The sequence below is a fragment of the Sarcophilus harrisii genome, chromosome 5 (genome assembly GCF_902635505.1).
Source record: "Sarcophilus harrisii chromosome 5, mSarHar1.11, whole genome shotgun sequence".
In the NCBI taxonomy this organism is placed as follows: Eukaryota; Metazoa; Chordata; class Mammalia; order Dasyuromorphia; family Dasyuridae; genus Sarcophilus; species Sarcophilus harrisii.
This window is the reverse complement of record NC_045430.1, coordinates 89446204-89456566: the sequence shown is the minus strand read 5'-3', so window position 1 is coordinate 89456566 and position 10363 is coordinate 89446204. Positions and strand designations below refer to the sequence as shown.

General features: G+C 37.5%; 1 long non-coding RNA gene across 1 annotated transcript in view; it reads right to left on the bottom strand.

Moving 5' to 3' along the window:
- Positions 1-397: 397 nt before the first annotated feature.
- The window catches only part of LOC116419202, a 46884-nt gene continuing 36918 nt past the window's right edge, over positions 398-10363 (bottom strand). Inside the window, exon 3 of the long non-coding RNA XR_004229451.1 lies at positions 398-2133. This is a non-coding gene — a long non-coding RNA (uncharacterized LOC116419202). The remainder of the gene's footprint in view (positions 2134-10363) is intronic.

Here is a 10363-nt window from a genome sequence, read left to right as displayed (position 1 = left end):
ACTGAGAAGAGTTAAGTCATTCACAATTGATCATCACACAATATTGTTGTATCACACAATATTTTTATGTAACATTCTGCTAGTTCTGCTAATTTTACCTTGCACACAGTTCAGAAATATTAAAACTTTTAAAAACTAAATAATAAATCACTCAAATGTTGCTTTTGTAAGTTGTAAACATTTATATTTCTCAAGCTATTAATGTTTAAGTCTATATTAAGACTTGAAACACATAGTACTTCTATTTTCTGTAGTGTTAAACACACAATTTCTGAAAAACTTTTGAAGTTCATTTCAAATTATTTTTTTCTCTCATGCAAGGCCACCTTCTAATAGAGAGACAGATGAGGAATGGGGCGGGGGGGGGGGGAAGCAGATAGAGAATTCTTTTTAATATGGCTGATATGAGAATTTGTTTGACTATCCACATTTGTTACTAGGTTGTTGTTTGTGCTTTTTTTTCCCTTATTTTTTCAATGGGAAGGGGATGGCAGGTGAGAGAAAGAGAAAGTGGATTTTTGTGGAAATACTTTTTAAAATATATTGACTCTTAATGGAAAAGCAGAGATAGAATACCTAGAGAAATTATGCTGAAGCAGCAAGCCATAAACTTTTGGGAGCAGAGTTGGACAGGAGAAAAGAAACATTTACCAGGCCTAAGAACAATCCAGCAGGGCCAAACATTTGGGATAGTAAAGGGATACCAAAAACTCTGACTTTATGAAACCAAAAAATAAGGTGAATGAGAACATCAAAAAATAACTGACTAGAATACCTACTTCATTGACATAAAAATTTTGTAACGATAATATAAGCATGTTTCATGAGCATCCTTGATGGAGATATTAATAAGGAAGTGATAGTGATAAGGGCTTTCTCCCTTTTTTTCTTTCTTTCTTTCTTAAAATCTAAACACCAACAAACATGAACATTTCCATATATGAAAAAGAGAAACCATAAACCTCATTGTGTTTTGCTTGGGTTTTTATTGGACAGGGTCTTGTTGTTTTCAATTACATTCAGCAAAACTCCAAAACCTGATCTTTCTTTTGTGACTTTCATTGATACTTTTCTTCTGTCCTTTGCTTTTGTATCAATATCGCCAGGCAACATCTTCTCTCTTATTTTCCCCTCTCCAAAATAAATAAATAAATAAAATCGCCCTTGTAACAAGTTAGTATAGTAGTGTAAAACATATCCCCATATCCCCATATGATAATATATCTTATTTTGTGCCTCTCAACTTTATCCTCTGGAGTCCTGGATGATCATAAGTCTTTCAAATGGTTTCCTTTATAATGTCATAATCATTGAATAAATTCTGATTATTTCCCTCTGCATCTGTTAATTTACATATTCCTAGGAACCAGCCCCTTTCATAATTTCTTATGGTGTAACAATATTCCATTACATTCAATTTTCCATGATGGACATGCCTTAAATACAACAGGTAGATTTGCAGAAGCAACATCTCACAGTAAACCACTTCTTTACCATGACACAATTGACCAGAAGGTATACAAAAGCCTCTTGTGCTCCTTGGTTGTTGCTGTTGTAAGAGGAAAAATTTGGAAAAGGAAAACTTCTTTTTAAAAATTCTCTTCCAGTAATCTGGAAGATGCATTCTCATGGTATATTAGAACTCCTTGAATATATATAACAGACTATATGGTTTTTCGATATTTATTGCCAAACATAAGAATTTCAGGTTTAGATGCTTATTGCAACTTACAGATTTATTAGTTGTTCTTTTTCATTTGGAATAAGATCAAGCATATCATATTTATCCATTGCACATGGTTTTCCTTATTTCATTTCATTTTGGGGACAAGAATTTTGAAATTTTTAAAATTAAAAAAACACAATATAATTAGGAAAATTGATTGTCCAACTTTTTTATAGTTACTTTGTCTTTCAGGATTAGAGTTTACTGATGGGACATATCAGGGAAGACATAAAATAAGTTGCTGCATGTTAGCCAAACGTTTTCACCACTGTCATGGAAAAAAATCCAGGGCAGATTCCAAGTTGAAGAGGGATTCTGTATAGATGGTGCCTTTATTTGAGAATCATGCCTCCTGGTTACATCAATTCCCAGAACACTGCAAATAAATGCCAGTGGATCTCGATCACCTTGAAGATAAAAGAAATAAAACCTTGAGCTTGATTTTCAAAGTCCTTCATAATGTCACCTTTCCTAGCTTCATATAATTTACTCTCCTTCACCTATTCTTAATTAATTCAGTGTTGTTCTTCCCATAAGACACTCTGTCTCCCCACTCTGAGCACTTTTACTGGCTGAACCTCATGCCTAGTATTCACTCCCTCCTCATCTCCTCTTGCTGGCTTCCTGGGCTTCCTATCTTCTATAAGAAGCCCTTCTCATTCTTTCTTGATGCTAGATCTTCCCTCTGATGATTTATCTCCAATTTTTCCTTTATGTACCTTGTTTCTACATGTTAGTAAGTAATACATATTAATATAAAATATATAATATTCTGTAATTTATCCATTTGCACTATTTGTCCAAGATATATAATTTTCTACTATACAACATATACATATAGAAGATATACATACACACACATTATACAAAACATATCTTGGGAAAAGTGTATAAGGATTAGATAGTCACAAAAATAATCAGGAGGAAGAGGAGAGTGGTCTAGATTCTTTCTTAGAAATCATAAAACTATAAAGATGACAATATTACCTAAACTAATCTATTTATTTAGCGCTATACCAATCAGACTCCCAAAAAACTATTTTAATGACCTAGAAAAAAATAACAACAAAATTCATATGGAAAAACAAAAGGTCAAGAATTTCAAGGGAATTAATGAAAAAAAATCAAATGAAGGTGGCTTAGCTGTACCAGATCTAAAATTATATTATAGAGCAGCAGTTACTAAAACCATTTGGTATTGGCTAAGGAATGGATTAGTTGATCAGTGGAATAGGTTAGGTTCAAGGGATATAACAGTCAACAAATATAGCAACCTAGTCTTTGACAAACCCAAAGACCCCAGCTTTGGGGATAAGAACTTACTGTTTGATAAAAATTGCTGGGAAAATTGGAAACTAATATGGCAGAAACTAGGCATTGATCCACACTTAACACCGTACACCAAGATAAGGTCAAAATGGGTTCATGACCTAGGCATAAAGAATTAAATTATTTCATTCTTTAGAGGAACACAGGATAGTTTACCTCTCAGACCTGTGGAAGGGGAAGGACTTTATGACCAAAGCAGAACTAGAGATCATTACTGATCACAAAATAGAAAATTTCGATTATACCAAACTGAAAAGTTTTTGTACAAACAAAACTAATGCAGACAAGATTAGAAGGGAAGCAACAAACTGGAAGAATATTTTTACAGTCAAAGGTTCTGATAAAGGCCTCATTTCCAAAATATATAGAGAATTAACTCTAATTTATAAAAAATCAAGCCATTCTCCAATTGAAAAATGGTCAAAGGATATGAACAGACAATTCTCAGATGAAGAAATTGAAACTATTTCTAGTCATATGAAAAGATGCTCCAAGTCATTATTAATCAGAGAAATGCAAATTAAGACAACTCTAAGATACCACTACACACCTGTCAGATTGGCTAAGATGACAGGAAAAAATAATGATGATTGTTGGAGGGGATGTGGGAAAACTGGGACATTGATTCATTGTTGGTGGAGTTGTGAACGAATCCAACCATTTTGGAGAGTAGTTTGGAACTATGCTCAAAAAGTTATCAAACTGTGCATACCCTTTGATCCAGCAGTGTTACTACTGGGATTATATCCCAAAGAGATTATAAAGAAGGGAAAGGGACCTGTATGTGCACGAATGTTTGTGGCAGCCCTTTTTGTAGTGGCTAGAAACTGGAAACTGAATGGATGTCCATCAGTTGGAGAATGGCTGAATAAATTGTGGTATATGAATATTATGGAATATTACTGTTCTGTAAGAAATGACCAACAGGATGATTTCAGAAAGGCCTGGAGAGACTTACACGAACTGATGCTGAGTGAAATGAGCAGGACCAGGAGATCATTATATACTTCAACAACAATACTATATGATGACCAGTTCTGATGGACCAGGCCATCCTCAGCAACGAGATCAACCAAATCATTTCTAATGGAGCAGTAATGAACTGAACTAGCTATGCCCAGAAAAAGAACTCTGGGAGATGACTAAAAACCATTACATAATTCCCAATCCCTATATTTATGCCCACCTGCATTTTTGATTTCCTTCACAAGCTAACTGTACAATATTTCAGAGTCTGATTCTTTTTGTACAGCAAAATAACGGTTTGGTCATGTATACCTATTGTGTATCTAATTTATATTTTAATGTATTTAACATCTACTGGTCATCCTGCCATCTAGGGGAGAGGGTAGGGGGTAAGAGGTGAAAAATTGGAACAAGAGGTTTGGCAATTGCTAATGCTGTAAAGTTACCCATGCATATAACCTGTAAATAAAAGGCTATTAAAAAAAAAAAAAAAAAGAAATCATAAAACTTCTTCAAAAAACAAAGGTCACTTCTTGAATACCAATATGCAGTTGTGTGACTCTGTGAGTCGTGGAACAAAGCATTCTTTGAAGAATTAAACATGAAAATCACCTGGAGAATATGAAGAAACACAAAGTGGGTGAGAACAGGCTTTAACATAGAAGAAAAAAGAAACTAACAAGACCTAGAACAAAGGATTTTATCACTCCCTAGACATTTTCACACAAGCCATTTACCCTATCATCTCCATCTTTTCCAATCAGAGCCTTGGACTCTGTCTGTGAGACTTTGACCTACCTTGGTCCAACCAGACCTTCTCAGGAATATGCTAGAGTCCATTTATGCCAAATTTTGAAAATTGTGATTGTTACATTTTCACTTTGAGCATTTATGCCTCAGAAACAGCTACAAATCAGGCCTTGATTCATTGCTTAAGAAAGTGATAGGAAAAATGATGAAAATGCAGATTAGACTGAAAAGTGTGTCATGCATACTCTTTTTTTTTTGGGGGGGGGGGAAATAATTATCTATAAAACTACAACTGCTCAGGCTTCTTCCCAGCTTTTATCTTCTCTGGCTAAAATCTAAGCTTCTTGAGAGTGTGGACTTAGTTTTACTTGCTTGGATGAGAATAGTCTTTGTATAGTGCTTGGTGCATAATAATTGCTTAATGAATGCTTTACCTACCTATCTATCATTAGAGAAATGTGTTTTCAAAAAAGATGTACTGGTCACTTGGCTTGAACAGTACACAATTTCTATTTTTACTGGTATCTGCAAGAAATCAAAGAAAGACCCAACGATATTAGATGAACCCCCTTGTGGCAAACTTTTTAAAGGACATGTAAGAGTCATCCTAAAGGTCCAGGTATGGATAAATTGGATATCACTGGGGAAAAAAAATATTCACACTAATGAGAACACAGATGTCTTTGAATGTTTCAATAATGATTTTGCATTTTACCCTGGAAGCATTAGGGAGCCATAGAAAGTTTTTGGGGAGGGGAGTGACATGGTTGCTTAGACCTATGACTTAGAAAGACTATTGGCAGCTGTTTGAAAAAATGGATCAAAAAAAATATTTAGAGCAGCAGCAACAAAGAAGTCTATCAAAGAACTGGAAAATAAGGAGATATCCATCAATTGGGGAAAGGTCACAAAAGGGATATTATTGAGCCATAAGAAGCGATAAAAGAAAGAGGTACATATAAAGCTGGGAAGATATCATGAACAAATTCACAGTAGGGGAAGTGGGCAGAACCAGGAGAATAATTTATACAATAACCACAGTCATGGAAAGGAAAGCAACGTTGAAAAACTTAAGCATCATTTTATATCCTTAGAGGCTTACTTGAATAAAACAGAGAAAGAAAAGATTAATGAATTGGGCTTGCAACTAAAAAAACTAAAAAAAGACCAAATTAAAAACCCCCAATCAAATACTAAATTGGAAATTCTAAAATTAAAAGGAGAAATTAAAAATATTGAAAGAAAAACTTAAGCATCCTAATTAGTACAATAACCAATCAGGACTTCTGAAGGCTATATAAAAAGCATGTTTCTTATCTCTTAGCTGAGTGGTGATAGATGAGAGATACACAAGGAGATATACATTTTCAGTAACAATGTATGGATTTGTTTTTCATGATTATACTTATTAGTTATATGAATTGACTTCTCTTTGTAAAGGGAAGATTTTTAAGGGATAATTGGAGATTCAAAAGAAAAGCAAAGAACATCAAAGAAACCCTTAAAAATACATAAAAGAGAATAGGATCACAAAGACAGTTTTGGAGATTGTGTACAGAACTGTACATAATAGAAACTTGCAGCTTTTTTCTGTTCACACATTGTGATGTTTGTTAAATTCATAATAAAAAGAATTTTTTGAAACGTATTACTGAAGGGGAAGAATGGAGACAATAAGACAGTAAGACAGTAGGAGGCTAGTTCAAAAGTTCACAGAGGCCTAACTCGGGTCCAATGGACCTAAAACTCCAAACAACATTTTACTTAATTGAAATGAAAGCCAATAAAGTCACTATTTAAATGGGGTTAAGATGTTGACCATTGTTAATGCATGGGAAAGACCCACTCATATGCCAACTCCAGATCAGTCTCTCAGATTAGCAATCACCTAGCAGAGGTTCAGAGCAATCAAGAAAATGAGATTGGACAGGGACTGTTCAATGTTGATGGAGTTGGGATAGCTTTGGATAAGTGGGAATTGTTGGGAGTGGGGGGAGAAGAGACAAGCCAGGGTGAAAGATGAGACTAAATTATCTTGCTGCATAGTTTTACTTGGGGTCCCAAAAGGGGAAACATCTGAAAGGTTTCCCTCACCCTACAATGGGAAAGCTGCAGGTCCCTGAGCAATTAGGAGTCTTTCCCAAAATCTTCTGTCAGTAGGACCAGGAATGTATCTTTGGCTGGGGGGTGGGAATGGGTTTGGACTTTGAAGTCCTGGGCAATCTGGATTTGAAAAATAAGGGAATTAAAGCCCTAGGGAAGGGGACAAATGTTTGTTCTGACCCTTTCTAAAGGGAAAGGGTGGAAACAATAGTAATCATCCTTGTCCCTGAGGCCCTGATACCACCTTATCTCTAGAGAGAATGCCTTCCCCCTGGCCTCTGTTTTGTCCAATCCCTTTGCCCTCCCCCTCCACAGTCCCCTTGTCTCTGACACCAACACCTGCTTACTCTCCCACCCCCACCCCTAAAAGTAATGGAGGAAGTTTTTAAACTTGCTCAGAAATAGATAGAGGGAAGGAGGGAGGGGGGACGGAAGGAGGGGAGAGAGACAGAGACAGAGGAAGGGAGGGAGGGAAGGAGAAGGAGTGGGAGGGAGAGGGAGGGAAGAGAAAGGGAAAGAGAGGGGGATAGGGAGGGAAGAGAAAGGGAAGGAGGGGGAGAGGGAGGGGAGAGAAAGGAAAGGAGGGGGAGGAAAAGAAAGGGACAGGGAGGAAGAAGGAATGAGAGGGACAGGGAGGGAGGGAGAGAGGGAAGGGGAGAGGGAGAGGGAAAGGGAGAAGGGGAGAGACAGAGACAGAGGAAGGGAGGGAGGGAAGGAGGGGGAGAGGGAGGGGAGAAAAAGGGAAGGAGGGGGGAGAGGGAGGGGAGAGAAAAGGAAAGAGAGGGAGGAAAAGAAAGAGACAGAGAGGAAGAAGGAATGAGAGGGACAGAGAGGAAGGGAGGGAGGGAGGGAAGGGGAGAGGAAGAACAAAAGGGAGAAGGGGAGAGATAGAGACAGAGAGAGACAGGAAGGAGGGAGAGGGACCTTAGCCACTTTCTTCAGCTGACCCAAAAACTCTAAATCCCTTTGGAATCTACTAATTTAGAGACTTCCTCCTCCTCCTCTTCCTCTTCTTCCTCTTCCTTCTCTTTCTTCTCTTCTCCTCTTCCTCCTCTTCTCTTTTTTTCTTCTCTCTCTCTCTCTCTCTCTCTCTATATATATATATATATGTATGTATGTGTCCGTCTGTCTGTCTCTTGTCTCTTTGTTCCATTCTTCTGTTTACTCTCCTTTCTTGGAAGATAGAGGAAGACAAGGAGGCTCAGATATAGAAAGAGTGAGGCATTTCCCCAAAAATTATTCCATGACGAATAGGAGAGCTGAACCAGGGTATTCCTGGAAACACCTTCTTTTGACTTTCTCTCATTCTTACATCCAAGAACTCAGCTGATGCTGAGGTTAAATTGTGGGGGGAGAGCAGTGATGTATAAAGATGAGTAAGGAGAAAGAGAAAGGGAAAGGGGGAAAACAGCTATAGATGAAAATTACTTTTCTAGAAGAAAGTCCTACATCAAAGGGATCATATCAAAGCTTGAGACTATAAATTCTCTAGGGATCAAGGACTAGAATGAAAACTACAACCCTCCATAAAAATAATTGCAATTCCTAGGGAAGCAGGGTGTGTCTGTAAATGGGTGGGGATGGGATTAGTTGGTAAGAGAAGCTGTTGCTATACTTTAGCTTCCCCTCCCTATCTGCTCTACTTCCCCAATATCTTTACTGAGCTGAGGGAGAGAAATTAGTCCCAGATTTAAAGAAATAAGGATAGAGGTAAAAAAAAAAAAAAAAATGATAATTTCTATGTGGGGTGACATGGGATTAAGGGAAGGATCTGCTATAAGAAGTGTATGGACAAGGGCATGCTTTGGACCATTCTGTTCTCTTTTTTTTTAAACAGAAATCATCGTTCCTGTCTATTTGCTTTACAATTTTTGCTTGTTTTTTGGTTGGTTGGTTGGTTTTTTTCTCCACAGCCCTGAGAGGGAGATGAGAAGTATGAACATGGGATTTGGATTCAGGAGCCAGGCTTGGCATTTTGGCTGGGACAATCGATAGCTATGTGGCCTTGGCCTAGTTAGCTTTGAGGCTGGTGAGGGCAGGGAGCTTCCCTGGGGCAAAACTGCCAGTAGTTTTTGAAGAAGAGCAAGTTAAACTAAAGCTCTGAGCCAGACACAGTGATATCGTCGTCTAGCGTGGAAACTAGGACCTAGCCATCAAGGCCATCTTGACATCTGTCCCAACTTAGGGAATAATAACCAAGTCACTGCTATCACTGCTACCACTAGGAAGGTGCCAAAACACTACACTTTAACACCACTCAGTTACTGGCTTTCTGAATTATTTTTTGGCTTCCTTCAAAATTCTGTTAGAGCAACACTTTATAGATGAAATCTTTCCTTACCTCTCTCTAATCTCCTTTCCTCCCCCCCCCAAAAAAAAAATTAACTTGAAAATTAATTTAAATATTTAACTTTTTCTTTTTACAAGTATTATCTCTTCCCAATAGAATATAAGCTCCTTGAGGACCGGGACTGTTTTTATTATTGTTTTGACTTTGTATCCATAGCACACACTATCTTTGATCCCCAGGATCTGGTACATAATTGGCACTTAATAAATATTTACTGATTAAGTGACTGAAATTCCAATGCCTGGAATTGATCTTCCTTTTTCTGAATTTCTATAGCACTCTCCACTATTCTAATTCAGTCAATAAACATTTATTGAGCACTTACTGTATGCCAAGAACTATAGTAAGGAACTGAGATATAAATAGAAAGTCCCTGCCCTCAACCAGCTTGACAGTCTAATGAGGGAGGTAATATATAAAAGGAATTTGTAAAGAGGGAAGGGAGGGAAAGGTCCCCAGTCAGGGACATGTCAGAGAGGTCCAAAGGAGTGAAGTAGAATGGGAAATGAAGTAGACTGGGTTGCTGGCCTGGAAGCCTTTCTTAAGTGGAGGTTTGGGGAAAAGCTCTTCCCTGTGCCCTCCAAGCAGAGAGTGTTCTGCTTAGGGATACTGATACAAAGAAAGGTAGTGATATGAAGTACCAACACTTGCAAGATGATGAGATTTGGGGAGGAAGGGGAGGTTAGGAGGGGAATAAGGAAGTCAACAACTTAAGCTTAGTATCAGGCACTAAGTTTAGATAGAACTAATTAAGTCTCTGTTCTCAAGGAGTTTACCATCAAAAATAAGGGGAAATGAATGCAAGTAAACTGGAAGCAACCCAGAATGTGATAAGGGTTAGGACAGTTTCTGATAAGGGAAAGGTGAGATCTCTTAGACTTCAGAATGTTCTAAGATAGTTGGAGAAAAAAGAAAAGGAGAAAAGGAACTGAGATCTGGAGCGAAAGAATCTATTCAAGCTATAAAGATTGGGAACTTCATCAGAGACACAGAGATTTGGGAGGGTGGTATATGGGTATTATATGGTTGTTCTAACTAGATTCTAACTCTTTGAAGGAGCTTATCTCTCCATGTATCCTGAATAACTGCCTAGGTACAGTTTTTACTCATTCATCCAACAAACATTTATTATGCCCTTA